This window comes from Rhinoderma darwinii, chromosome 2 (genome assembly GCF_050947455.1).
Source record: "Rhinoderma darwinii isolate aRhiDar2 chromosome 2, aRhiDar2.hap1, whole genome shotgun sequence".
Taxonomy (NCBI): domain Eukaryota; kingdom Metazoa; phylum Chordata; class Amphibia; order Anura; family Rhinodermatidae; genus Rhinoderma; species Rhinoderma darwinii.
The window spans coordinates 414,455,477-414,477,831 of record NC_134688.1 but is presented as its reverse complement, the minus strand read 5'-3'; the positions used below and the strand labels follow the sequence as shown (position 1 = coordinate 414,477,831).

The following is a 22,355-nucleotide window of genomic DNA, read 5'->3' as shown; positions in this document are numbered from 1 at the left end:
AGCCCAAATCCATCACGTCAGTGGGACTGACGGCTTTGGTGACAGTGGGTGCGGTGTGTCCAGCTGTTATCGATCACATCTAAGTTCATAACTTAGATGTGATCGATAACAGGTGGCTCCTGCGTGTCAGAGACACGCAGGACCCGCTGTCACTGAAGCCGTCAGTCCCGCTAACCTGACGAATTCGGACTTCAGCACAAAATAGGATACATAGAAGCTCTATCTCAAAAAGTAAAACATTTTTATAATAAAAAAACAATTATAAAGTGGCATTAAACACAGTAATACATTGTTTTATCTTTGAAAAAAAAGTGTTGAAAGGTTTACATAGCCTTTAAGCTGTTTATTCCATTTCTGTATTTCTATTCATTGTGGCTATTGCTGGTCTAAAAGTAATTAATGACAAGGCCCTGTTCACACAGGCAAAAAACGCTCAGAAGCTAGCGCCGTTTTATTCTGTCTCCTATTGATAACAATGGGAGATGAGGGGCAGAAACCACGGCAAAAAGGGACGTGACACTTTTTTTCCTGCAAGCAGCTAAAAGCTGCCCGGGAAAAAACACGTCTCCCAATAATATCATTGGGGGCTATTTCGGACGTTTTCCGATGTGACTTCCGCGTCAAAATCAGTGGCAAAAAATCTGTGTGAACTGACCCTAAAAGGAACTAAATTGTCAATATTATACTACATTGTTTGAAACTTTAATCATTCCAAACAGAATGCAACAGTTGTATCCAGAAAATTAGATTGACACTTGGATCATATTGCGTGACCATATAAAATAACTGAATAGCTGTAAACAACATATAAAGTATAACAATATAGCAACAATATACTTCAACCAAAGGTCATTTTTATTAAAGTAGCTGCAATGTGTTCAAAGAAGGTATGAAATGTTTTACATATAGGGTCGATTTTATGTCCGCCATCTCGCCAGACAAATTATAATCTGCTGTAAAGCGGTCTATGGTTTGATGATGGGCTGCAGATACAACCGAGTTTGATTTCCTCATGGCTATCCTTCTCTGTGTTCTGATCGACTAGTGAGAAAATATTAGGGAAGTGTAAATGATACAGTTGCTAATAATGTAAAATACTTTTGATCAGGTAACAATAGAATGTAATAGGTGATGGATTATCAAATGTTTTGTTTTATGAGACAGTCATAGTAAATAAACCAACAAATGTATAAAGAATGTACCTGTTAAAGAGGATGTGTCACTAGGTCATATAGGTTGAACTGGTTATCTGACCTGAATAGCGTTGTCTTCCTGATCCCAGTGCTGTTTTTTTTTCCTGGACCCCCTGTTCCAGAGATATGGCCCAATGTGGTCTTGGCTTCTTATATGCTAATTTGCTGTGGTTAGCCAACAGGGCGCGAGCTACCCTCAAGCTGCCTTGTGCTGATTGGTCCGCATCAGAGTCAGGGAAGGTAGCTCCACCCCATTGAATAACTACAGCTCATTTGCATTTAGGTTGCCAACACAACAGGGAGCCATATCTCTGGAAAGGAGGGGGGTCCAGTTAAAAAAAATAGCGCTATCAGTCCTTGAATTGGATAGGTTGGATTCTGAGCAATATTGACAAGGACCAAATTGTGATGGCTAGGCGACAGTCGGAGCGTCTCCAAAATGGCAGATCTTGTGAGGTGTTCCCTGTATGCAGTGGTTAGTAGCAAACAAAAGTGAACCAAGGAAGGACAACCAGTGAGCTGGTGACAGGATCAAAAGAGCTTAAGGCTCATTGAACGCGCGCGGAGATTGAAGGCTAGCCCATTCCCACAGAAGAGCTACTGTACGACAATTTGCTGAAAAAGTTAGTGCTTGCTATGACAGGAAGGTGTCAGAAAACACAGTGCATCATAGCTTGCTGCATATGGGTCTGCATAGCCATAGACTGGTCAGATCCCTGTCCACTGCTGATAACGCCTACAAATGGACCATGGAGCAATGGAAGAAGGTGGCCTGGTCTAATGAATCACATTTTCTTTTACATCATTTGGATGGAAGGTTGCGCATGCATTGTCTATCTGGGATGGCACCAGGATGCAGTATGGGAAGACGACAAGACAGCGGAGGCAGTGTGATGCTCTGAGCAATCTTCTGCTGGGAAACCTTGGGTCCTGGCATTCATGTGGATTTTACTTTGACATGTACCACCTACCTAAACATTGTTGCAGACCAAGTACATCCCATCATGGCAATGGTATTCCCTAAGGGCAGTTCCCTGTTTCAGCAGGATAATGTGCCCCGTAACATTGCAAAAAAAAATGTTCAGGAATGGTTTGGGGAACATGACAAAGAGTTCAAGTTGTTGACTTGGTTTCCACCCCAACGCACAACATACAGGACTTAAAGGAACTGTTTCTAGCATCTTGGTGCCAGATACTACAGGACCTCTTCAGAGATCTAGTGGAGACCATGCCTTTATAGCTCAGAGCTGTTTTGGAGGCATGAGGACCTACACAATATTAGAAGGGCTGTTTTAATGTAATGGCTGAACGGTGTGTGTATATGGGTTTATGAATATAATGCTATACCATCCCTGAGTAACTAGTGCTGTACTGTGCCCAGGTAAATACTGCACACATATGTAAACCTTCGCTGCCCTGGACTATCAGGGACTTTACCATTCACCCCTCCAATGCCTTACATCACCAAGGACTACCATTAACCCCTTCACTATTTAGGCATTGTATGGCGGTATTTGAACACTGAATATAATTTTTTTATGAGCATTGAATGGCTATATTTTGTGGGAAATATATAGCTATGTTATGTGGGCAATATATGGTAGTATTTGTATAGTGTATGGAGGCATTATATGGAGGCATTATTTGGGCACTTAATGGCAATATTTTATGGGCACTGTATGGCAGTATTTGGGTCTAAACACTTGGCTAAAAAGGTGTCTGTATCTGTGTGTTTTATGTATATTTGGAAATTATGGGTGCAACTGTCTTAAAATGGCAGGCAGTAGAACCTACTTTACTTGCTGCCCAGGGCCCCATTTTCGAAGTCACCTTCACTGTATAGTACATACAGTGCCCAGTAAGTGATATCCATTACCCAAATAGACTAGTAGGTTCCTGCTCTTAATTAAAGGGTGGCATGTCAGAAGTTTGGATTGATGAAGGTTCGAGCGCTGAGACCCCCACCGATCTAAGGTTCAATAGAAAGTCCATGAGTACACCGCTTGCTCAGCTTTCCAAGGAAAGCCGATCAGAAACGAAGCGACAAAGTGCTCACCCGAGCGCTTCTGCCTCTTACTTTTAGCGGTCGGTGGGGGTTTCAGTACCTATCAAAACTTCTGAAATATCACTATGATATGTCAAAAGTTTTTTAAAAGTTTTGTGGCCCTTTAAAATCAAAACAGTGCCATACAGTGCTCAATACAATGTCAAACAGGGCCCAGAGAGTGCTAAATTTTGGCCACATTCATTGCACATTTATTGCCCACAGTGCCCACAAAGTACCTTCAGTCCACATTAACACAATCCCTCATCACAGAGCAGCACTACTTATCTCCTCCTTATTCCCATCCCACACTGTAAATTAACTCCTCTGCATTGTTCTGGAAAATTATGCTGCCTTCTCCTGGCAACAGAAGGTAAAATTAGTAATGTCTCATTGACTCTACTAGTTTTACTATAGAGAAGCCTTCCAAAAGCCAAAGGTCTTCCCATTTTTCATTACCTGGGACTTGGTGAGAAGGGTAAAGGTACACCCAGGACAGCACCCGAAATCCATGACTGTATGTTCATATCTGGTATTCTTAGGAGGCCTGTCACTAATTATATTATCTGTTGCTGTTCTAATTGTGTTTGAATGGAAACCTTTTGACAGTTCTGCCTCTTTTAAAGCACATTACACTTGTGTCTGGACCATTCTGGTTATCTGTCACAGGGTCCTTAGTAAAACTGCGTAAAAAATGTCATACCCTTTTTTAATTCTTCACAGATGGAGGAAGTTAATCTCTCCTCCATCAAATGACACCCCTTTTTGTAATTCCTCTTTCAACTATGATTTGTGCTGAAGAAGTAAGGTAGAAAATAAACATTAAAAAAACAACTAAAAAGTATTTTTTTTTTTTAAGAAAAACCCCAGTATTTTACTTTAGAATTCTATAATCCGTGTGTACATGAAGTTTTTTTTCATGGCATCACTGTAAAATACCCAGAGCGCCACTCTCACTGCTCATTAATTTGCAGAGCAAATGTATAAATCCTCCAAGCATGTATTATATATTATACAAATAAAATATATATGCAGGCTTACCCATAATTCCAGGTATTATATGCACATTAATACTTTTTTATTGTAAATTTCTATTAAATATGTATATATTATTATAATTTTATTATCGGAATTTTTCTGAAGATAGAAACATAATTAAATTTAGTCAAAGCACTAAACAATTCCATCAAGCCGTAACTGAATAAGTGGAGCTGGATGCACTCCAGATTTATAATTTAATGCTTGGCTGATCTGAAGGGCTGCAGGAAATACAGTTTTGTTTCTCTTCACATCCCGGCATTTGTTCTAGGTGACCTATCTTCATGCATCTGACCCTTTCATAGGTGACTGTAACAACAGTGTTAAGTATTTCATGCACTTGTGGCCATAAAACCAAATCCAAAGGACGAAGCTCGGAAATGATTGTGATGATCAGTTGTATTTTGTAAGAGCATGAGACACAAAAAAAATAACATAGATTTTTCAGTTTTTGGTTTCTAATAATGTACAGGTCATATATAATGCTACTTATGTGGTCGCTGTTTTTTATAGAAAAAAATTCAGACTATCCACTATAGAATGCCAGACGTATATAAACTGAAAATGCTCATAAAGGATTCATCTGGTGGACACCAAAGGGTCTTCTATACAACTCCCCGAGCCAGTGTATGTGGGGCTGCACACTGGGCCTGACATTAAGCTGAATTATAGCGCTGGGTGGAAGGAGCTCTCTGTCTAAAGCTCTGCTACCCCATTTCTTCTAAAATAAACAATAAATACCCCAAAAAAACTAAAAAGTCCTTGTGTTGTCCTGTTAATGTATGTGAAGCCTTTTCCTAATCCCTGACACGAGTATTATAATAGCTGACACCGTCTAGTGGCTGCCATTACAGAATGACGTTTCATACGCCAGTCTCAATCTAAAGAGAGCTAGAGTAAGATACGCCTAATTTATTAAGAGACGCACACCTCTAAATAAATTAGGGGCATCAGTTTAAATCTACATTAGCTATGTGCTGGCATAGATTTGCACTGTAATTTACACCAGTTTGTCGGGCCGCCAATGGCCCTCCCCCTTTCACTAATCGCCGCCCGCTTCTTAGTACAGTGACATTAATGCTGCAAAAGTCAGGACTTTTGCAGAATTAGCCACTTTTCTGCGCCAGGACGTTCATAAATTACCCCCATACAGTTTTGCAATAAATGTTCTGTATCAATTCCTCATCGTTTTCAAGATTTCTGCTTGCTTTCATTTAATAGGAACCTAATTGTTTACTTTAAGTGAATAAGGGTATGGTCCCACATGAAGTTGTCCGCAATCCTTGGCCACATATGGTAGGCAGGGTTTTCAAGCAAATTGATTTTGGCTGCACGATTTTGAAGGTAAACAGCATTTTTACCAGCAAAAAATGCATACCTCCCAACTTTCAAGTATAGCAAAGAGGGACAACCTATGCGGTGCATGTGGCTCATTAAATTGTTTTCCTTTTAAGCCATGCCTCTAATCACGCCCAATCCCCGCCCATACACACCCGGTTCAGCCCACACAGTATCATGCCAAATAGCTGCCACCAGACAGTATAATGCCCCCCATAGCTGCCACCATACAGTATAATGCCCCCATAGCTGCCACCATACAGTAAAATGTCCCCATAGTGGCCACTATACAGTATAAAGCCAACACAGATCCCCCCATACAGTATAATGCCCCCACAGCTGCCCCATACAGTATAATGCCCCTGTAGATTCTCTCATACAGTATAATGCCCCCATAGCTGCCCCCATATATTATAATGCCCCTTTAGCTCCCACCATACAGTATAATGCCCATTAGCTGCCCCCTTCAGTATAATGCCCCAAAACTGGCCATACAGTATAATGCCGCCTTAGCTGCCCCCATACAGTATAATGCCGCTTTAGCTGCCCCTAGTGCCAGTGCCTACATATAAAGTGCCAGTGCCCACGTAGATAGAGCCACAGTGTGCCCTGTAGATAGTGACACAGTGCCCAAGTAAGTAATGCCACACCCCCTTAAAGATAATGCCACACCCCCTGCATCGGCCATGCTGTGGCCGGGGACTCCGCTCCAGGAGGAGCCACTGACGTCACTATCTATATATGGACAGTGACATCAGGTATTCCCTCTAGGAGCGGAATCCCCGGCCAGAGCGTCGGCAATGCTCTGGCCAGGGATTCCGCTCCAGGAGGAGCAACTGACATCACTGTCCATGTATGGAAAGCGCTTATAGTAGCGCTGTGCCTGGGGATCCTCTGTACTAATGCTGAAGCAGGGAGCTGATGGTTCGCTGCTTCAGCATTGGGTTTAACTGTATCTGCGTCAGGAGGACGCAGATACAGTTGACACCAGGATTCCGGGACATACCACCGCCTAACCGGGACATCAGGACACCGCCCAAAATCCGGGACTGTCCCGCTGAATCAGAACGGTTGGGAGGTATGAAAATGTGCACCAACAATCAATCCTAATGGTCGTGCGGTTTTTGAGGATAAAACGGCTGTCTACCTGCAAAATCATGTGGCCAATAACACTCTGTTTGACAACCCCACCCACCGCATGCAGCCGTGGTTTGTAATGGTTGCTATGTGGGACTGTACTTTTAACATCTATCCTGGTTACTAAAAACATACTGCAACTGTAACGAGCCATGCATCTGTATGACCAGTATCTCACATGACCAGTACAGATTTTTATCTACTGGATGTAATCAATAAAGGTTCCTATTGAATGACTGCAAGCAGAGCTTGTGAAAACTGTGAGGAATTGATACAGAAAGTATATTGGAAAATTGTATAACTTTCAATTATATCAAGTATAACCTTTATTTGCTGAAACCCTCAAAACCTCTTTGAAGATTTTCCTAAAAAACTGTATAGTTGATGCAGTTTGTGAGTAGAAGAAACCCCTTGTATTGTAAGGGGGCCAAGGGTGGTAGTTTTAACATGCTCTAGTAAAGAAGATTACCTTGTATAATCTCTGCCTACTGTGAGGATCGTGTCTCTGCACACACTGAAACCTTCTCTAAAATGACACATTGACAGCCAGACAAATCCGACTCAAGATATTCACTAGTACGGAGACGTGAACAGAACCTCTGACCAAAATCACAATAATTAATGGAACGATATAGAAGAAATATAGATAAAGTGGTTCAGTGATATCACAGTCCCTTATAAGCTGTTGTTTCCTTGTATATTACATCAGACTGTATTGAAACTCCATATAAAATCTGTCACTTATCAGCAGTTGTGTATGGCTTATGAGGAATAAAAACATTTTATTCTTACATAAATCCTGCATAATGATGAGGCAGCTAGAAAGACGCTTGCAGCAAGGCCGCTGACTGTAAGGGTATGTTCACACGCTTAACAAAACACGGCTGTAAAATATGGAGCTGTATTCAAGGGAAAAGAGGCTCTGATTTTCAGCCGTCTTTTTAAGTATCAAGCGTTTTTTGCAGCCGTTTTTGGTGCTGTTTTTCTATTGACACAATGAAAAACGGCTCCAAAAACGGCTGAAGAAGTGATATGCACTTCTTTTTTATGGGGCTTTTAAAAACGGGCGCGTAAAAAATGCCCTGTGGGAACGGAACGCCGTTTTTCCTATTGAAATGAATGGGCAGATGTTTGGAGGCATTCAGCCTCTGTATTTTCAGCCGTTTTTTGGCCCGTTCACGACCCAAAAAACGGCTGAAAATAAGCCGTGTGGACATACCCTAAGGGTATGTTCACACGCAGAGTCAAAAACGGCTCGAAATTACAGAGCTCTTTTGAGAGAAAACAGCCTCTGATTTTCAGCCATGTATGAAGCTGAAAACATTTTTGAGGAGTTTTTTGGAGCTGTTTTTCTATTTACACTATGAAAAACAGCTCCAAAAACGGATCAAGGAGTCAGATGTTCCTTTTTACGGGGCATTTTTTTTATGCTCCATTTTTAAAACGGTAGTGTAAAAAATTACCTATCTGAAAGAGACGCTGTTTTTCCCATTGAATTCAATGGCAGATGTTTGTAGGAGCTTACCTACCATTTTTTCAGCGTAATTTGGGGGTGTAAACGAATCGAAATACACCTGAAAACGCAACGAGTGAACATACCCTTAACCTTACAGCATTCAGTAAGTGTCACAATTAAGAGGCTTCATTTTTAGCATCAACCATTTAAACATACTGGGGGGAACATATTAGGACTGGCGTTTTATACGCCAGCTTTAAACTAATTTATGTTGGCAGAAAATTAGCCAAAAATATTAAGAGGTGCACACCTCCCAATATATTTGGCGCATCTTTGGTTGTAAAATAGAGAGGGTTGGGCCCTTGGTAGTTGGCAGGTCTGATATACAAAATTGAAAAACAAATGCCAAAGGCAAAGAAAACCCTATTTCCCAACTACCGTTAAATTGGTTAATAATCTTTATTGTGCTATTGCAGCAAACAGACATACAGACAAAAGCAACACATAGGGTTAAAATTTTCAATGCATGGATAGGGATAATAGCCGTGCGTGGCTATGCTAGTAAGCATGTGTGTCTGCCGTCTGTATCGTCCGTGGTAGCAGTGTGCCGTCTGAATAAACAGTAGCTATACCAGTGAACACATGTGTTTGTCGTCTGTATTCGCATCCAGACAGGTTCAGCGGTCACTGAGACCAACAACGGATTGCTAGGCAGTTAGATTTTTAAATTGTTAGTTAGTATTGCCCTAATTCCAGCATGTGTTAAAATAGAACAGAGAGCCCCCCCGACATGTTTCGCTACAGATGTAGCGTCCTCAGGGGTTCATGGGGCTACTGGCGGCGCGCCGAGAAACTCTCAGTGTTATGGGAATCCCCAATGACGTGTTAAGGGGGTGTGTGAGTAGATTAGACCAATGGCAATGAAGATGGGTGGGATCTGTCCGCCCACCACTTGAGTGGCAGCTATAGCTGCAAATGAACAGATCAGTAGTACGAACGTCCAGATGAGAACGCCCACGCATGCGCACTAGGACTTTAATGACTCTTATATTAATAGACCACCCATAGGAGTGAAGATGTATGAGTAGTGGTTTCTATTCACATCTTATTAAAGATGCGAATTTGCTTTTATTATTGTGCTAGAGACCAATGCATGAATAGAGAGATATACATAAACCGATCAATGTGCCGATCCGTGCTGTTGTCAATGTCTGAAAATAGACTGTTGCGGAACAGATGAGGAATGCCGATGCATCCTCACATGCCGCAAAATATTTAGGGCGGGGATATGAGAACTATACAATAAGTACAGTAAAATATATATGCTATTGTAGTAAAAAACACTGTAAACATGATTGTAATATCTACATGTGAAATGATTACAAGCAGGCACATAATAAAGGGAAGAAATTTACATACAGTATACTACATGATACTCAAAAGCACAAACAAATACTTCTCAAAACTCATATGGATGGTTCTTTATCCATTGGATTTTAGATTTGAGGATACCCAAGATAAAACAAGGAGAATCGGAGTCCGCCAGAACTCAATAGTTGAATGTTGTCTGTAATTCTGTACAGTGTCTAATGCGAAAAGTAGACAGAATCATATTATGTACAAGTGCCGCTGCATTAGCAGCACTGAACTAAATGTATTGATATAACAATCTCAGAGAAAAGCCGCAAATGTAAAACCTTCGTTAAGACCCAAAGGGCTAAGAGAATGCAAACGATGAATCCATCGTGCTTCCTCTTGCAATAACATGCGGTCTAAATTACCAGCTCTAGGTCCCAATTTCATCTGGGCAACCCCCCAGAATTGAAGCAGCTTAGTATCGCCACCGTGTAGCTGGTGCATGTGTCTGGATAGTGTAGTGTCTTCTTTATGGTTGATAGTACTGAAATGTCTAGAAATTCTCCTTCTCAGTTCCTGTACGGTTTTACCCACGTATAGCTTGGGACAGGGGCATTTCGCAATATATATTACCCCGCTGCTCTGGCAGTTAATAAACTGCTTGATCGTATACACTTTGCCATCAGATGGATTAGTAAAGGTATTTAAATCATCTCCAGAGTTCAGTGTATCTGAAATTAAACTACAAAAAAACATTGAGAAAGTGCAAGGTGAAATAAAAGAACGTAAGCACCGCAAATACATTCGCGACTGCAGGGACTTCGATACAGGACAAGCATATACGTACAAAACACGTTTACAGCCCACATTTAAACAAACTACAGTCTACACAGATTTTTCAGAATCTGATACGTCGGGTACTGATGACTCCAGTCTACACAGGGAAAACTCGAGATTGGGTACTAAACGTAAAATCAAGGTTAACAATAAAAACAACAAATATAATTTATCTAAGAGGACCTCCTCTGTATCTAGGTCCCCCACAAGAGACCCCTATCTTAATCAAAACGGGGGATGTACATCTACCAGCTTTCAAGCTACGTCCTCCACCTCTGGTACTTCACGTTTATTACGTTCTCAAAATACACTTCAGTTGCCACATACTCTAGATGGGGAACAAGCAATCAGTGGAAACAATCCCAAGTTACCAAGCAGTACAATCACACCTATGACTCCCATTGCCTCTTTTCCTTTTTTAGGACTACCCAACCCGCGGTGGGGTCCGAAATAACAACACTAACTGGCTCATGTGACTCTAGGAGTGATAACATGCAGATATTCAATCTATCTTCTTTACACTTAGATCCCCACCAAGAAAACTTATTATGTAGGGGTTTGTCGTATACACCTGCACCTGCTTTTGATGACTTCGTCTGGTCAAAAGATATCAATCTTTTTGCTAGAAAACTAGCACTACACAAATATTTCAAAAATCTTACTCGAGATGGTACATCATATAGTCATGAGGAACTTAGAACCCTGAGAGATCTTGAAACTCTTTTAGAGGAAAATGAATTTGGAGCTGTGACTGCTATCGGCCCCTTCTCCTCCTTAAGACCAAAATCTAAACTTACTCCGCCATTTTCCCAGTATAGTCACATCGACATCTTTGTCAAAATGGTGTGTACTGACCTGGGGAAACTAAAGAATGAGAGATCTAGGGTTTTTGGAAACCTAAGCACTAGCGAGAAATTGGCACTGGATGACTTATGTAATAACGAGGAGATAGTTCTAAAACCCTCCGATAAGGGTGGAAATGTGGTTGTGATGAACCGATTAGACTATGCACAAATGGTTCATAAATTATTAGATGACACTACCACTTATGTCACAATGACAGGGAATCCCACTGATCGTTTCTTGGCCGAGCTACATCTCCTCCTCTCGGAGGCAAAAGATAAGAATCTAATAACAACAGATGAGTTTAAACGTCTGTATAACCCTAGCCCTACTATAGCTACCTTTTATGCCCTTCCCAAAATCCACAAGGCTGTACGTCCACCTCCCGGGAGACCAATCGTGTCGGGAAATGAAAATCTCACACAGGGGATAAGCCTCTATGTGGACGAAATTCTGTCTCCGTTTGTCTCCTCTCTACCCTCCTTTTTAAGGGACACTAAGGACACTGTTGCCAGGATCCAGGAGATCCATGTCACACAAACCACTATACTTGCCACCATTGACGTTGAATCACTGTACACCAACATTCAGCACCAATTAGGTTTAAATGCAGTTAAACACTTTTTAAGCACAAAGGGTATTCAATTTCATTTACATAATGATTTTGTTTTATCACTACTACAATTCCTTCTTACACACAATTTCTTTATTTTCGATAGGAAGTACTATAAACAAATTAAAGGCACGGCGATGGGGACTGTATGTGCACCCACTTATGCAAATTTATTTCTAGGGTGGTGGGAAGATACTATTGTTTTCACAGATACTTTACTTAATTTCACATCACATATTTTGTTCTGGGGGAGATTTATTGACGATATTCTTATTTTTTGGGATGGTGACACTGACTTATTTAATGATTTCGTTCTGACACTTAACAACAATGACATTGGCATGAGATTTACTCATGAAACACATAAGAGCGAGATTGATTTTCTTGACCTCACGATCTCCTTGGACCCTGACGGCAGTGTCCATACCGACATATTTCGAAAAGCCACTGCCACAAATAGCCTTTTACATTGGCAGAGCCATCATCCACTACCTCTGAAAAGAGGAATACCAATAGGGCAATATCTGAGAGCCAAAAGAAATTGTTCTGACGAACAATCTTTTCAGATCGAATGTGATACATTATACAACAAATTTGTGGCTCGGGGTTATCCAAAAAAATGGCTGCACAGGGCCTATGCTAGGGCTAGGGCTACCAATAGACAGAATTTGATCCAGAATAACGGGACTGACCCTGCTAGAACTGAGTCATCCAGTGCCATACGCTGCATTGGAACATATGATGTTTGCTCCTCTCAAGTTGTGGACATTCTTAAAAAACATTGGCCAATACTCACCAGTGACCCTGATCTTAAAAAGGTCATCTCTGCAACTCCAAGTATTACGTATCGTAGGGGTAAAAACCTACGAGAATTTCTGGTGCATAGTCACTATTCTACCAGACGTAAGTCTCAACAAACCTGGTTAAAATCCCCAGTTAGGGGCTCCCATCCATGTGGTCGTTGCTCCTTCTGTCCTCTTATGCCTATGACAAAAGCCTTTACTAATCCATCTGATGGCAAAGTGTATACGATCAAGCAGTTTATTAACTGCCAGAGCAGCGGGGTAATATATATTGCGAAATGCCCCTGTCCCAAGCTATACGTGGGTAAAACCGTACAGGAACTGAGAAGGAGAATTTCTAGACATTTCAGTACTATCAACCATAAAGAAGACACTACACTATCCAGACACATGCACCAGCTACACGGTGGCGATACTAAGCTGCTTCAATTCTGGGGGGTTGCCCAGATGAAATTGGGACCTAGAGCTGGTAATTTAGACCGCATGTTATTGCAAGAGGAAGCACGATGGATTCATCGTTTGCATTCTCTTAGCCCTTTGGGTCTTAACGAAGGTTTTACATTTGCGGCTTTTCTCTGAGATTGTTATATCAATACATTTAGTTCAGTGCTGCTAATGCAGCGGCACTTGTACATAATATGATTCTGTCTACTTTTCGCATTAGACACTGTACAGAATTACAGACAACATTCAACTATTGAGTTCTGGCGGACTCCGATTCTCCTTGTTTTATCTTGGGTATCCTCAAATCTAAAATCCAATGGATAAAGAACCATCCATATGAGTTTTGAGAAGTATTTGTTTGTGCTTTTGAGTATCATGTAGTATACTGTATGTAAATTTCTTCCCTTTATTATGTGCCTGCTTGTAATCATTTCACATGTAGATATTACAATCATGTTTACAGTGTTTTTTACTACAATAGCATATATATTTTACTGTACTTATTGTATAGTTCTCATATCCCCGCCCTAAATATTTTGCGGCATGTGAGGATGCATCGGCATTCCTCATCTATTCCGCAACAGTCTATTTTCAGACATTGACAACAGCACGGATCGGCACATTGATCGGTTTATGTATATCTCTCTATTCATGCATTGGTCTCTAGCACAATAATAAAAGCAAATTCGCATCTTTAATAAGATGTGAATAGAAACCACTACTCATACATCTTCACTCCTATGGGTGGTCTATTAATATAAGAGTCATTAAAGTCCTAGTGCGCATGCGTGGGCGTTCTCATCTGGACGTTCGTACTACTGATCTGTTCATTTGCAGCTATAGCTGCCACTCAAGTGGTGGGCGGACAGATCCCACCCATCTTCATTGCCATTGGTCTAATCTACTCACACACCCCCTTAACACGTCATTGGGGATTCCCATAACACTGAGAGTTTCTCGGCGCGCCGCCAGTAGCCCCATGAACCCCTGAGGACGCTACATCTGTAGCGAAACATGTCGGGGGGGCTCTCTGTTCTATTTTAACACATGCTGGAATTAGGGCAATACTAACTAACAATTTAAAAATCTAACTGCCTAGCAATCCGTTGTTGGTCTCAGTGACCGCTGAACCTGTCTGGATGCGAATACAGACGACAAACACATGTGTTCACTGGTATAGCTACTGTTTATTCAGACGGCACACTGCTACCACGGACGATACAGACGGCAGACACACATGCTTACTAGCATAGCCACGCACGGCTATTATCCCTATCCATGCATTGAAAATTTTAACCCTATGTGTTGCTTTTGTCTGTATGTCTGTTTGCTGCAATAGCACAATAAAGATTATTAACCAATTTAACGGTAGTTGGGAAATAGGGTTTTCTTTGCCTTTGGCATTTGTTTTTCATCTTTGGTTGTAGGTGCGACAGCAATGAAAATCTAATATGAGTAGTTGTAGATTTGTGGCATAACTTACGCCAGCTTCTGGTGTCGTTTTGATAATACTGTCATTTTAAAAGGAGGCCCAGCCCTTTGGCTGAACCTGTCTCCTTTTTGCAAGTGGCGAGAAAAGTCAAATGTTGCAAATTTTAGCACCAAAATTTGCACCTTTTTTACGCAAGAAGACTGGTGTAAATCTTTTGACATATTCTAGTGTATTGCTGCTGGGATCACAAGGAGATGTAAGCATTAGCCTCCTGCACACAGGATGGAAATGTTGTGATGTCCATATATGGACAGTGATGTCAGGAGCTTACCCAGGGCAGGAGTCCCCGGGTAGGGCATCATGTAGCGGTCTGACCGTGAAGGGAAAGTGGGGCTGTTCAGGAATACATTGCAGTTTTCGTCTGAGGTATACTTCAGTAGTCCTCCCGACGTATACATCCGACGTAAGGTAGCAACGAGATGTGAAGGGGGCCTTTAGATCCCATAAATTTATATTTGGTTCCATCAGGTTTCTTTCAGGTCTACATCTGATTTACTGGGTAAAATAGCCCAGCAGACTATTCTATTCTGCCCGTGAAAGGCAACAGAAACCTGATAGATAGAAACCATGATGACAGTGGGAACAAAGCCTTAGGCCCTATTCACACGACGGGGTTTCTCGACCGTGTGACGGCCGTTCAAAAAACGGCCGTCACACGGCCGCAGTAGAAACAATAGACCCCAAACGGGGCTATTCACACGACCGATTTTTTGACGGGCCGGGAAACCCGGTTGTCAAAAAATGAGACATGCCCTATTTTCGGCCATTCTCCCGGCTCCCATAGAAGTCTATGGGGCTGGGTAATACACGGCCATCACTGGAATGTGTCCCGAGTGACGGCTGTGTCTTCCGTCGCTCGCTCTCTCTCTTTCTCCTCCTCACAGTGCGAAGTGCATGTGAGGAGGAGGAGGGTATTTTTTTTGCTCCCTGTAGGAGCGGAATCCCCAATCCCCGGCCACAGCTTCGGCAACGCTGTGGCCGAGGATTTGGGATTCCGCTTCAGAAATGCCTGACGTCACTGTGTCCATATATGTGTCCACGTCCTGTGGCCTGTGTTTCCGCTCCAGGAGAAGTCCCTGACTTCACTGTGTCCATATATGGACACAATGACGTCAGGCACTTCTGAAGCGGAATCTCCGACCCTGTGGCCGGTGTTTCCGCTCCAGGAGAAGTCCCTGACTTCACTGTCCATATATGGACATTGAAGTCAGGGACTTCTCCTGGAACAGTGGCGCTATCTACAGACAGGTAGGGGGGTGCCATCTATGGGGGGTGCTGTGTAGAACTACCTACAGGGGGCTGTGTGGCATTACCTACAGGGGGCTGTGTGGCATTACCTACAGGGGGCTGTGTGGCATTACCTATGGGGGGGGGCTGTGTGGCATTACCTATGGGGGGTTGTGTTGCATTATCTACAGGGGGCTGTGTGACATTACCTACATGGGGCTTTGTGGCACTACCTACAGGGGGCTGTGTGGCATTACCTATGGGGGGCTGTGTGGCATTACCTATAGGGGATTGTGTGGCATTACCTACAGGGGGCTGTGTGGCATTACCTACAGGGGGCTGTGTGGCATTACCTACAGGTGGCCAGTGGCAGATCATCATTAGGGCGGTTCGGACGGCCACCCGGGTCCAAAGGCTCCCGGGTGGCCATGCCCGCCCGAACTGCACATGACCGCACGGACCCCCTCATGCCCGGTGGTGTCGGTAGCACTGGAGGGGGCCCTGGTGCTAGCGGCAGCCACATTCATTTGTATCTGAGACCTCAGGACCAGTGGCGGATCATCATTAGGCCGGTTCAAGGGGGCGCCCGGGGCCCAGGGGTCTAGGGGGGCCCATGCCCGTCTGAACCGCACATGACCGCATGGACCCCCTCATGCCCTGTGGCATCGCTAGCATCGGAGCGGGCGACGGTGCTAGCAGCAGCCACATTCATTTGTATCTGAGACCTCAGGACTCGGATACAAATGAATATTATAGGCTGCAGGCCACGTTAGGCCTGCAGCCTATAGGGCGCTGGGAAGCCTCCCTGCTCAGGCCGGTGTGATGAGGTACTGCATCACGCCGGTTTATGCATGCGTCTAGTCCGGAGGATTCACATGCGTCCAGCTGGAGCGGCTGCCACGGGGCAAGGTAAGTAATATATATATTTTTTTTAGGTTGGGGTAGTGCTGTGTATATATTCAAGGAGGGGGGAGTGCTCTGTGACACTATATACAAAGGGGGGAGTTCTCCGTTACACCATATACAAGGGGGGAGTGCTGGGTGGCCCTATATACAAGGGGGAGGTAACGCTGTGTGGGCCTATATACAAGGGGGAGGGGAGCACTGTGTGACACTATATACAAAGGGGGGGGGAGTGCTCTGTGATACTATATACAAGGGGGGAGCACTGTGTGCACTATATACAAAGGGGGAGCGCTGTGTGCACTATATACAAAGGGGGAGCGCTGTGTGCACTATATACAAAGGGGGGAGCGCTGTGTGCACTATATGCAAAGGGGGAGCGCTGTGTGCACTATATACAAAGGGGGGAGCGCTGTGTATGGTATTATTCTATTCAGGCGTGCAGTGTTTGGTGCTATTATATTTAGGGGCACAGTATGTGGCGCCATGATAATTTTATTTTCGTTTATAGGTGTGGAAATGTTGGAAAACTGAGGAGCCGAAGACGTCTGACATTCTGCAGAAATGGGTCATGGCCGGGAGAAGTCGTCATGAGCTCTGGACCGGATGGAGAAGAAAAGAGGAAAAAACGACTAGAATCTGAGACGTCGTCACCTGTGAGTCACTAGATTTATAGAGAATCTGTCACCTCTCCTGACATGTTTATTATAGGAAAACCTTGTATTTCTCAAAAAGTCTTTCTGCAGTCCTGGACTGATAGACAATTCCCCTTGTCAGGAGAATGTGTCCCTGCACAGTGTGATATTGTCAGTATGTAGGGACACAGCCCTGTGACAAGGGTCCCAAGTTTGGGTAACAGCCCAGGGCCCATAGTCTACTTAATCCGTCCCTGCAGGAGGCTGTGTGGCATTACCTAAAGGGGGCTGTGTGCCACTACCTACAGGGGGCTGTGTGAGACTACCTACAGTGGGCTGTGTGGCACTACCTACAGGGGGGCTGCGGCAGTATCTACAGAGGGCAGTGTGTGGCATTATCTACAGAGGGAAGTGTGTGGCAAAAAATTTACAACTGAAATTCATCCGATTTTAAAACGGACAGGGAAAAAAACGGATGCAAATCGGGTCAAAATCGGCCGTTAAGAACGGCAACATGGCCCGGAACGAAATCGGAACGGATGCAAAATGTCCGGGAAAAATGGTACAAAACGGACGTTTTTATCGGCCGACACATGAACCCTGTCGTGTGAATAGAGCCTTACACTAGGTTCATACCAGTTATTTTGGTCTTTTATAAACTGAAATATTGATGACAAATCACCGTTTTCAATCTGTCACCCACTGATTCAATGATACAATTTCAATACACCTTTGTGGCTTCAAAATGTTTATTTTTCGTGTTGTAACAGATCAAGGATTGCCAAACGTTTGATAGAATGTCTACTTTGAAAGTTTTGTTTTAAGTTGTCATGTAAAAAATAAATAAAACATATTATCATCTGTTATGATCCGTTTTGCTCCACCACTCTCCACATTGTGTTGTTATCCTTTAGGGCATGACCACACGTGGCGGATTTCCTCCGCAACTGTCCGCATCAATGCCGCACCTAATCCGGGTTGCGGATTACGGCTGCGGATCTGCACAAAATGTGCAGAAAATTGATGCGGACTAGCTGCTGCGGACTGCGGGAAAAGTGCTTCCCTTCTCCCTATCAGTGCAGGATAGAGAGAAGGGACAGCACTTTCCCTAGTGAAAGTAAACGAATTTCATACTTACCGGCCGTTGTCTTGGTGACGCGTCCCTCTTTCGGCATCCAGCCCGACCTCCCTGGATGACGCGCCAGTCCATGTGACCGCTGCAGCCTGTGCTTGGCCTGTGATTGGCTGCAGCCGTCACTTAGACTGAAACGTCATCCTGGGAGGCCGGACTGGAGACAGAAGCAGGGAGTTCTCGGTAAGTATGAACTTATATTTTTTTACAGGTTGCTGTATATTGGGATCGGTAGTCACTGTCCCGGGTGCAGAAACAGTTACTGCCGATCGCTTAACTCTTTCAGCACCCTGGACAGTGACTATTTACAGACGTCTCCTAGCAACGCTCCCGTCATTACGGGAGCCCCATTGACTTCCTCAGTCTGGCTGTAGACCTAGAAATACATAGGTCCAGCCAGAATGAAGAAATGTCATGGCAAAAAAGCAAGACGCATCCGCAGCACACATAACATGTGCATGACAGCTGCGGACTTCATTGCGGAACTTAGAATCTCCATTGAAGTCAATGGAGAAATTCTGCCATGAGTCCGCCACTGCTCCGCAACAGACAGAGCATGCTGCGGACACCAAATTCCGCTCCGCAGCCTATGCTCCGCAGCGGAATGTTACGCATCGTCTAAACGAACACTTCTAAATAGAAGTGGAAGTCAATGCAGAAACGGCTCCGCTGCGGATTAACGCTGCGGAGTGTCCGCAGCGGAATTTAAGTGAAATTCCGCCACGTGTGAACCCAGCCTTAAGAAAGTTGTGATCAGTTCGAATCAGTTATTCCATCATAGTCTGTCTTAAAACATATTAAATTAAAAGGAAACTCCGGTAAAAACCATATTTTCCCATGTGAATTCTTGTAGGCTTCCGAATAAAAAATATTTGACAGAATGTGCTTGAACTAGGGATATCACGATACCAGAATTTGGATACTGATACTTCGTGTAGTATTGCGATTTTCGTTACCAAAACGATACTTTGCCAACAGTAATAAAAAAAATAATTTCTTCCATTTTCTGATGTGAGGCGCGTGGTGTGATGAATTTTGAATGTGCCTCACATTAATAGTAATTAACCCCATCATGTTTCTCAGTCATAATGGACAACATTGGGTTAATGTGTAAGGTACATGATGGGGTTAATTACTATTAATGTGAGGCACATGGCGGTTAAATTCATCACACCTCGTGCCTTACATTAGTAAGTGAAAAAAATAAGTTTTTATTTTATTTTTTTATAGCGTGCACATCATAAGTGACGCAAAATGTTGTTATGCAGGTTATTACGGCTGCACCAATACCAAATATTTGTATATTTTATGTATTGAGACTTATTTTAAAAATATGCATGTGTATTCTTTTTATTTAACATTACTTTTGTTTTTGCTTTTTTATGTTTAAACTTTAACGTACTGGCATATATCTATATACGGATAGTACACAGGCAGTTGGTAGGACATACCTAAGTATACCCTAACAATAGGAAATATGGTAAAACAGCCCTGGGTCCTTCAGTGGACCCTTGGCTGTCTACCCATATATGGTATGCCCCTCAATCGTGTCACAGGGATTACCCCCTTCTCATTTTCCCCTTGAATGCTTCGGTCAGCTTTGATCACAGCATTCAACGGAACAACGGCGGAGATGAGGGGCTTCTCGCCACCGTTAGAGCGGTGCTGCGGCTGTGTAATACAGCAATTGCCCCACTCCTGACAATAAGTGTGCACGCGGTCAGCATGAGGTGATGCGGCCGGTGCTGCACTAATGAGCGGCGGCACAGACACTGAAGATAGAACACGGGGGTGTTCTGTCTTCAGTGCCACCGCTCATTAGTGCCGTGCCGGCCGCATCACATCATGCTGACCGCGCACACTTGTAATCAGGAGCGGGGCAATTGCTGAATTACACATGTATCACACATGCTCTCACACATTCATGTGTTACACTGCTTTAGTATAGAAATACATGAAATAATGGTATCGTAACGTTTGAGGATGCACGGTATCGAAACAGTATTGAAGTTTCGATGCATCCCTAGCTTGAACCATTGCACAGTTACAATCCAGGAATGCACTGGATGACGACCACTAGTCAGGAAGCTTCCTGTTAACGATGTGGGGCTATTACCAACCAATCTCTGCCCCTCCCTGCAGTGGGATTGAGATTGCATGCTACCTGTGACATGCATGCTGCTGCACAGCGCTTAGTTTGTAGCCTCTCCTCTGCCTTTTTCCAGGCCTCCAAATGTCCGACAAAATAAATGTAATAATGTAAAAATACATCAAGTATTTTGACAGTTCTGAAAAGGAAGCTATAAATTCCTGAGAGTAAACATATTAATTTGAATTGAGCACAAGCCATAATATATGTTCCAATCTTTATTAAGTTAAGCCGGGTTTGCTTTTTACTTTAGCTCTGCTCATTTCAGCAGCCATTGAAAATAATGGAATAATCAGCTTATATGTATGATTATAAAGGGAGTATCGATCCTATGAGAATCGCAAGAGCAGTTTACACAACCAAGCGTTACATGCCAGGGTGACTGAATGACAATATGGAAACACTTCTTGCACTTTATTTTTCCGTTCAGTCTATGCCCTGTCAAGAAACCAGGCTGGACTAGCCCAGAGAGGCTGTTTAGAAAGCCCTTGAGTGCCATAAGGAGCAATGATCTCTTCATAACTATCCATTTGAACTTGCCTGGTTCAGCAAAATGGAAAGGCAGGCTACATGGCCAATGCAGTTACACCTCGGATGATCATTTTATTGGCTATATTTGAGGTTTTTGCTCAATGACGCTTTGTAGAGCATTATAAACCAAGTAATGATGGCATCTTCTATTTTATGAGCGACATGGGCAGTATACAAAGAAGCTGCCAGCTAATAATTGTAACAGTGCGATGTCAAGAGCCTCTACGTCCGGAGTGACACTTATCACCCAGCCCAATATTATCTCCCTGGAGGCTCCGTAAACACAACTCGAGCAGGACACGGCAGAGAGAAGGCACTGATAAGGTGGGGTTTCTTATTCTAGAAGGCAATAAACTTATTCCTCTACTGTCCCCAGGAAGTACTATGCAATGCAAGCGGGGACAGTAATAATAAAATCAGACACAAATTTTAAAAAAAGCTCTCTGCTTTTTTAATTCCTAGGTCTGTAGGGGTCCTTCACACACAATTTTCCTGGAAATTAAACTGCACCAAAAACAGGCTTGTAAAAACGCTAGCACTTTTTAAATGTAACATGCATTTTTTTAAGGCGTTTTAATTTGGTGTTTTTTGTACATGCTTTTTTTCTGGTTTTTTTGAATTTCTATAGAGAACCCTATGAGAAAAACACCTGAAAAAAAACGCCACACCCAGTGCATGCTGCGTTTGGAAAAAAAATGTTAGCCCCTTTTGCACATTTTGGCACATATTAAGCCATGCCCCCTTTTCAGGAAGCCCCCACCCCCTTTTTGAAAAAAAACATTTTTGTCTAGAGAGTTGCAAACATCTGTTCTAAAATGAAATGCGCCAAATTGTGGCACATTTTTGAACAAATTTCTAGGTGTAGACACATCAGTAAATGTGGCCCATTGTGTCACTCTTGTATACTGTATACTTCAACTGTATTGCCCAAACGTGATGAGGACAGAGCCACATTTTGAGACATACAGTAGATGGCTTTTTGTGCTATAGAGCAATGTGCGCTGGAAGGCTTCCAAACCGTCAGTCTGGAGACCTGTTAAGCAGCCATTAGTGTTTGTGTGTCAAAAATATCTAATCCAGAGGGAGCTAAAGTAACTATATTTGTCTGAATCACAGTGATGCATTGCTGCCACCAGTGAGGTACCTGGAGCACACGACTTAACAGAAAAGCTCAGCTGTCTGAA

At 43.1% G+C, this 22,355-nt stretch overlaps 1 long non-coding RNA gene across 1 annotated transcript in view; it reads right to left on the bottom strand.

The window, feature by feature from the left end:
* Window positions 1-965: 965 nt before the first annotated feature.
* LOC142741448 (uncharacterized) overlaps window positions 966-22,355 on the bottom strand; it is a 58,012-nt gene continuing 36,622 nt past the window's right edge. Inside the window, exon 3 of the long non-coding RNA XR_012881140.1 lies at window positions 966-1,041. This is a non-coding gene — a long non-coding RNA (uncharacterized LOC142741448). The remainder of the gene's footprint in view (window positions 1,042-22,355) is intronic.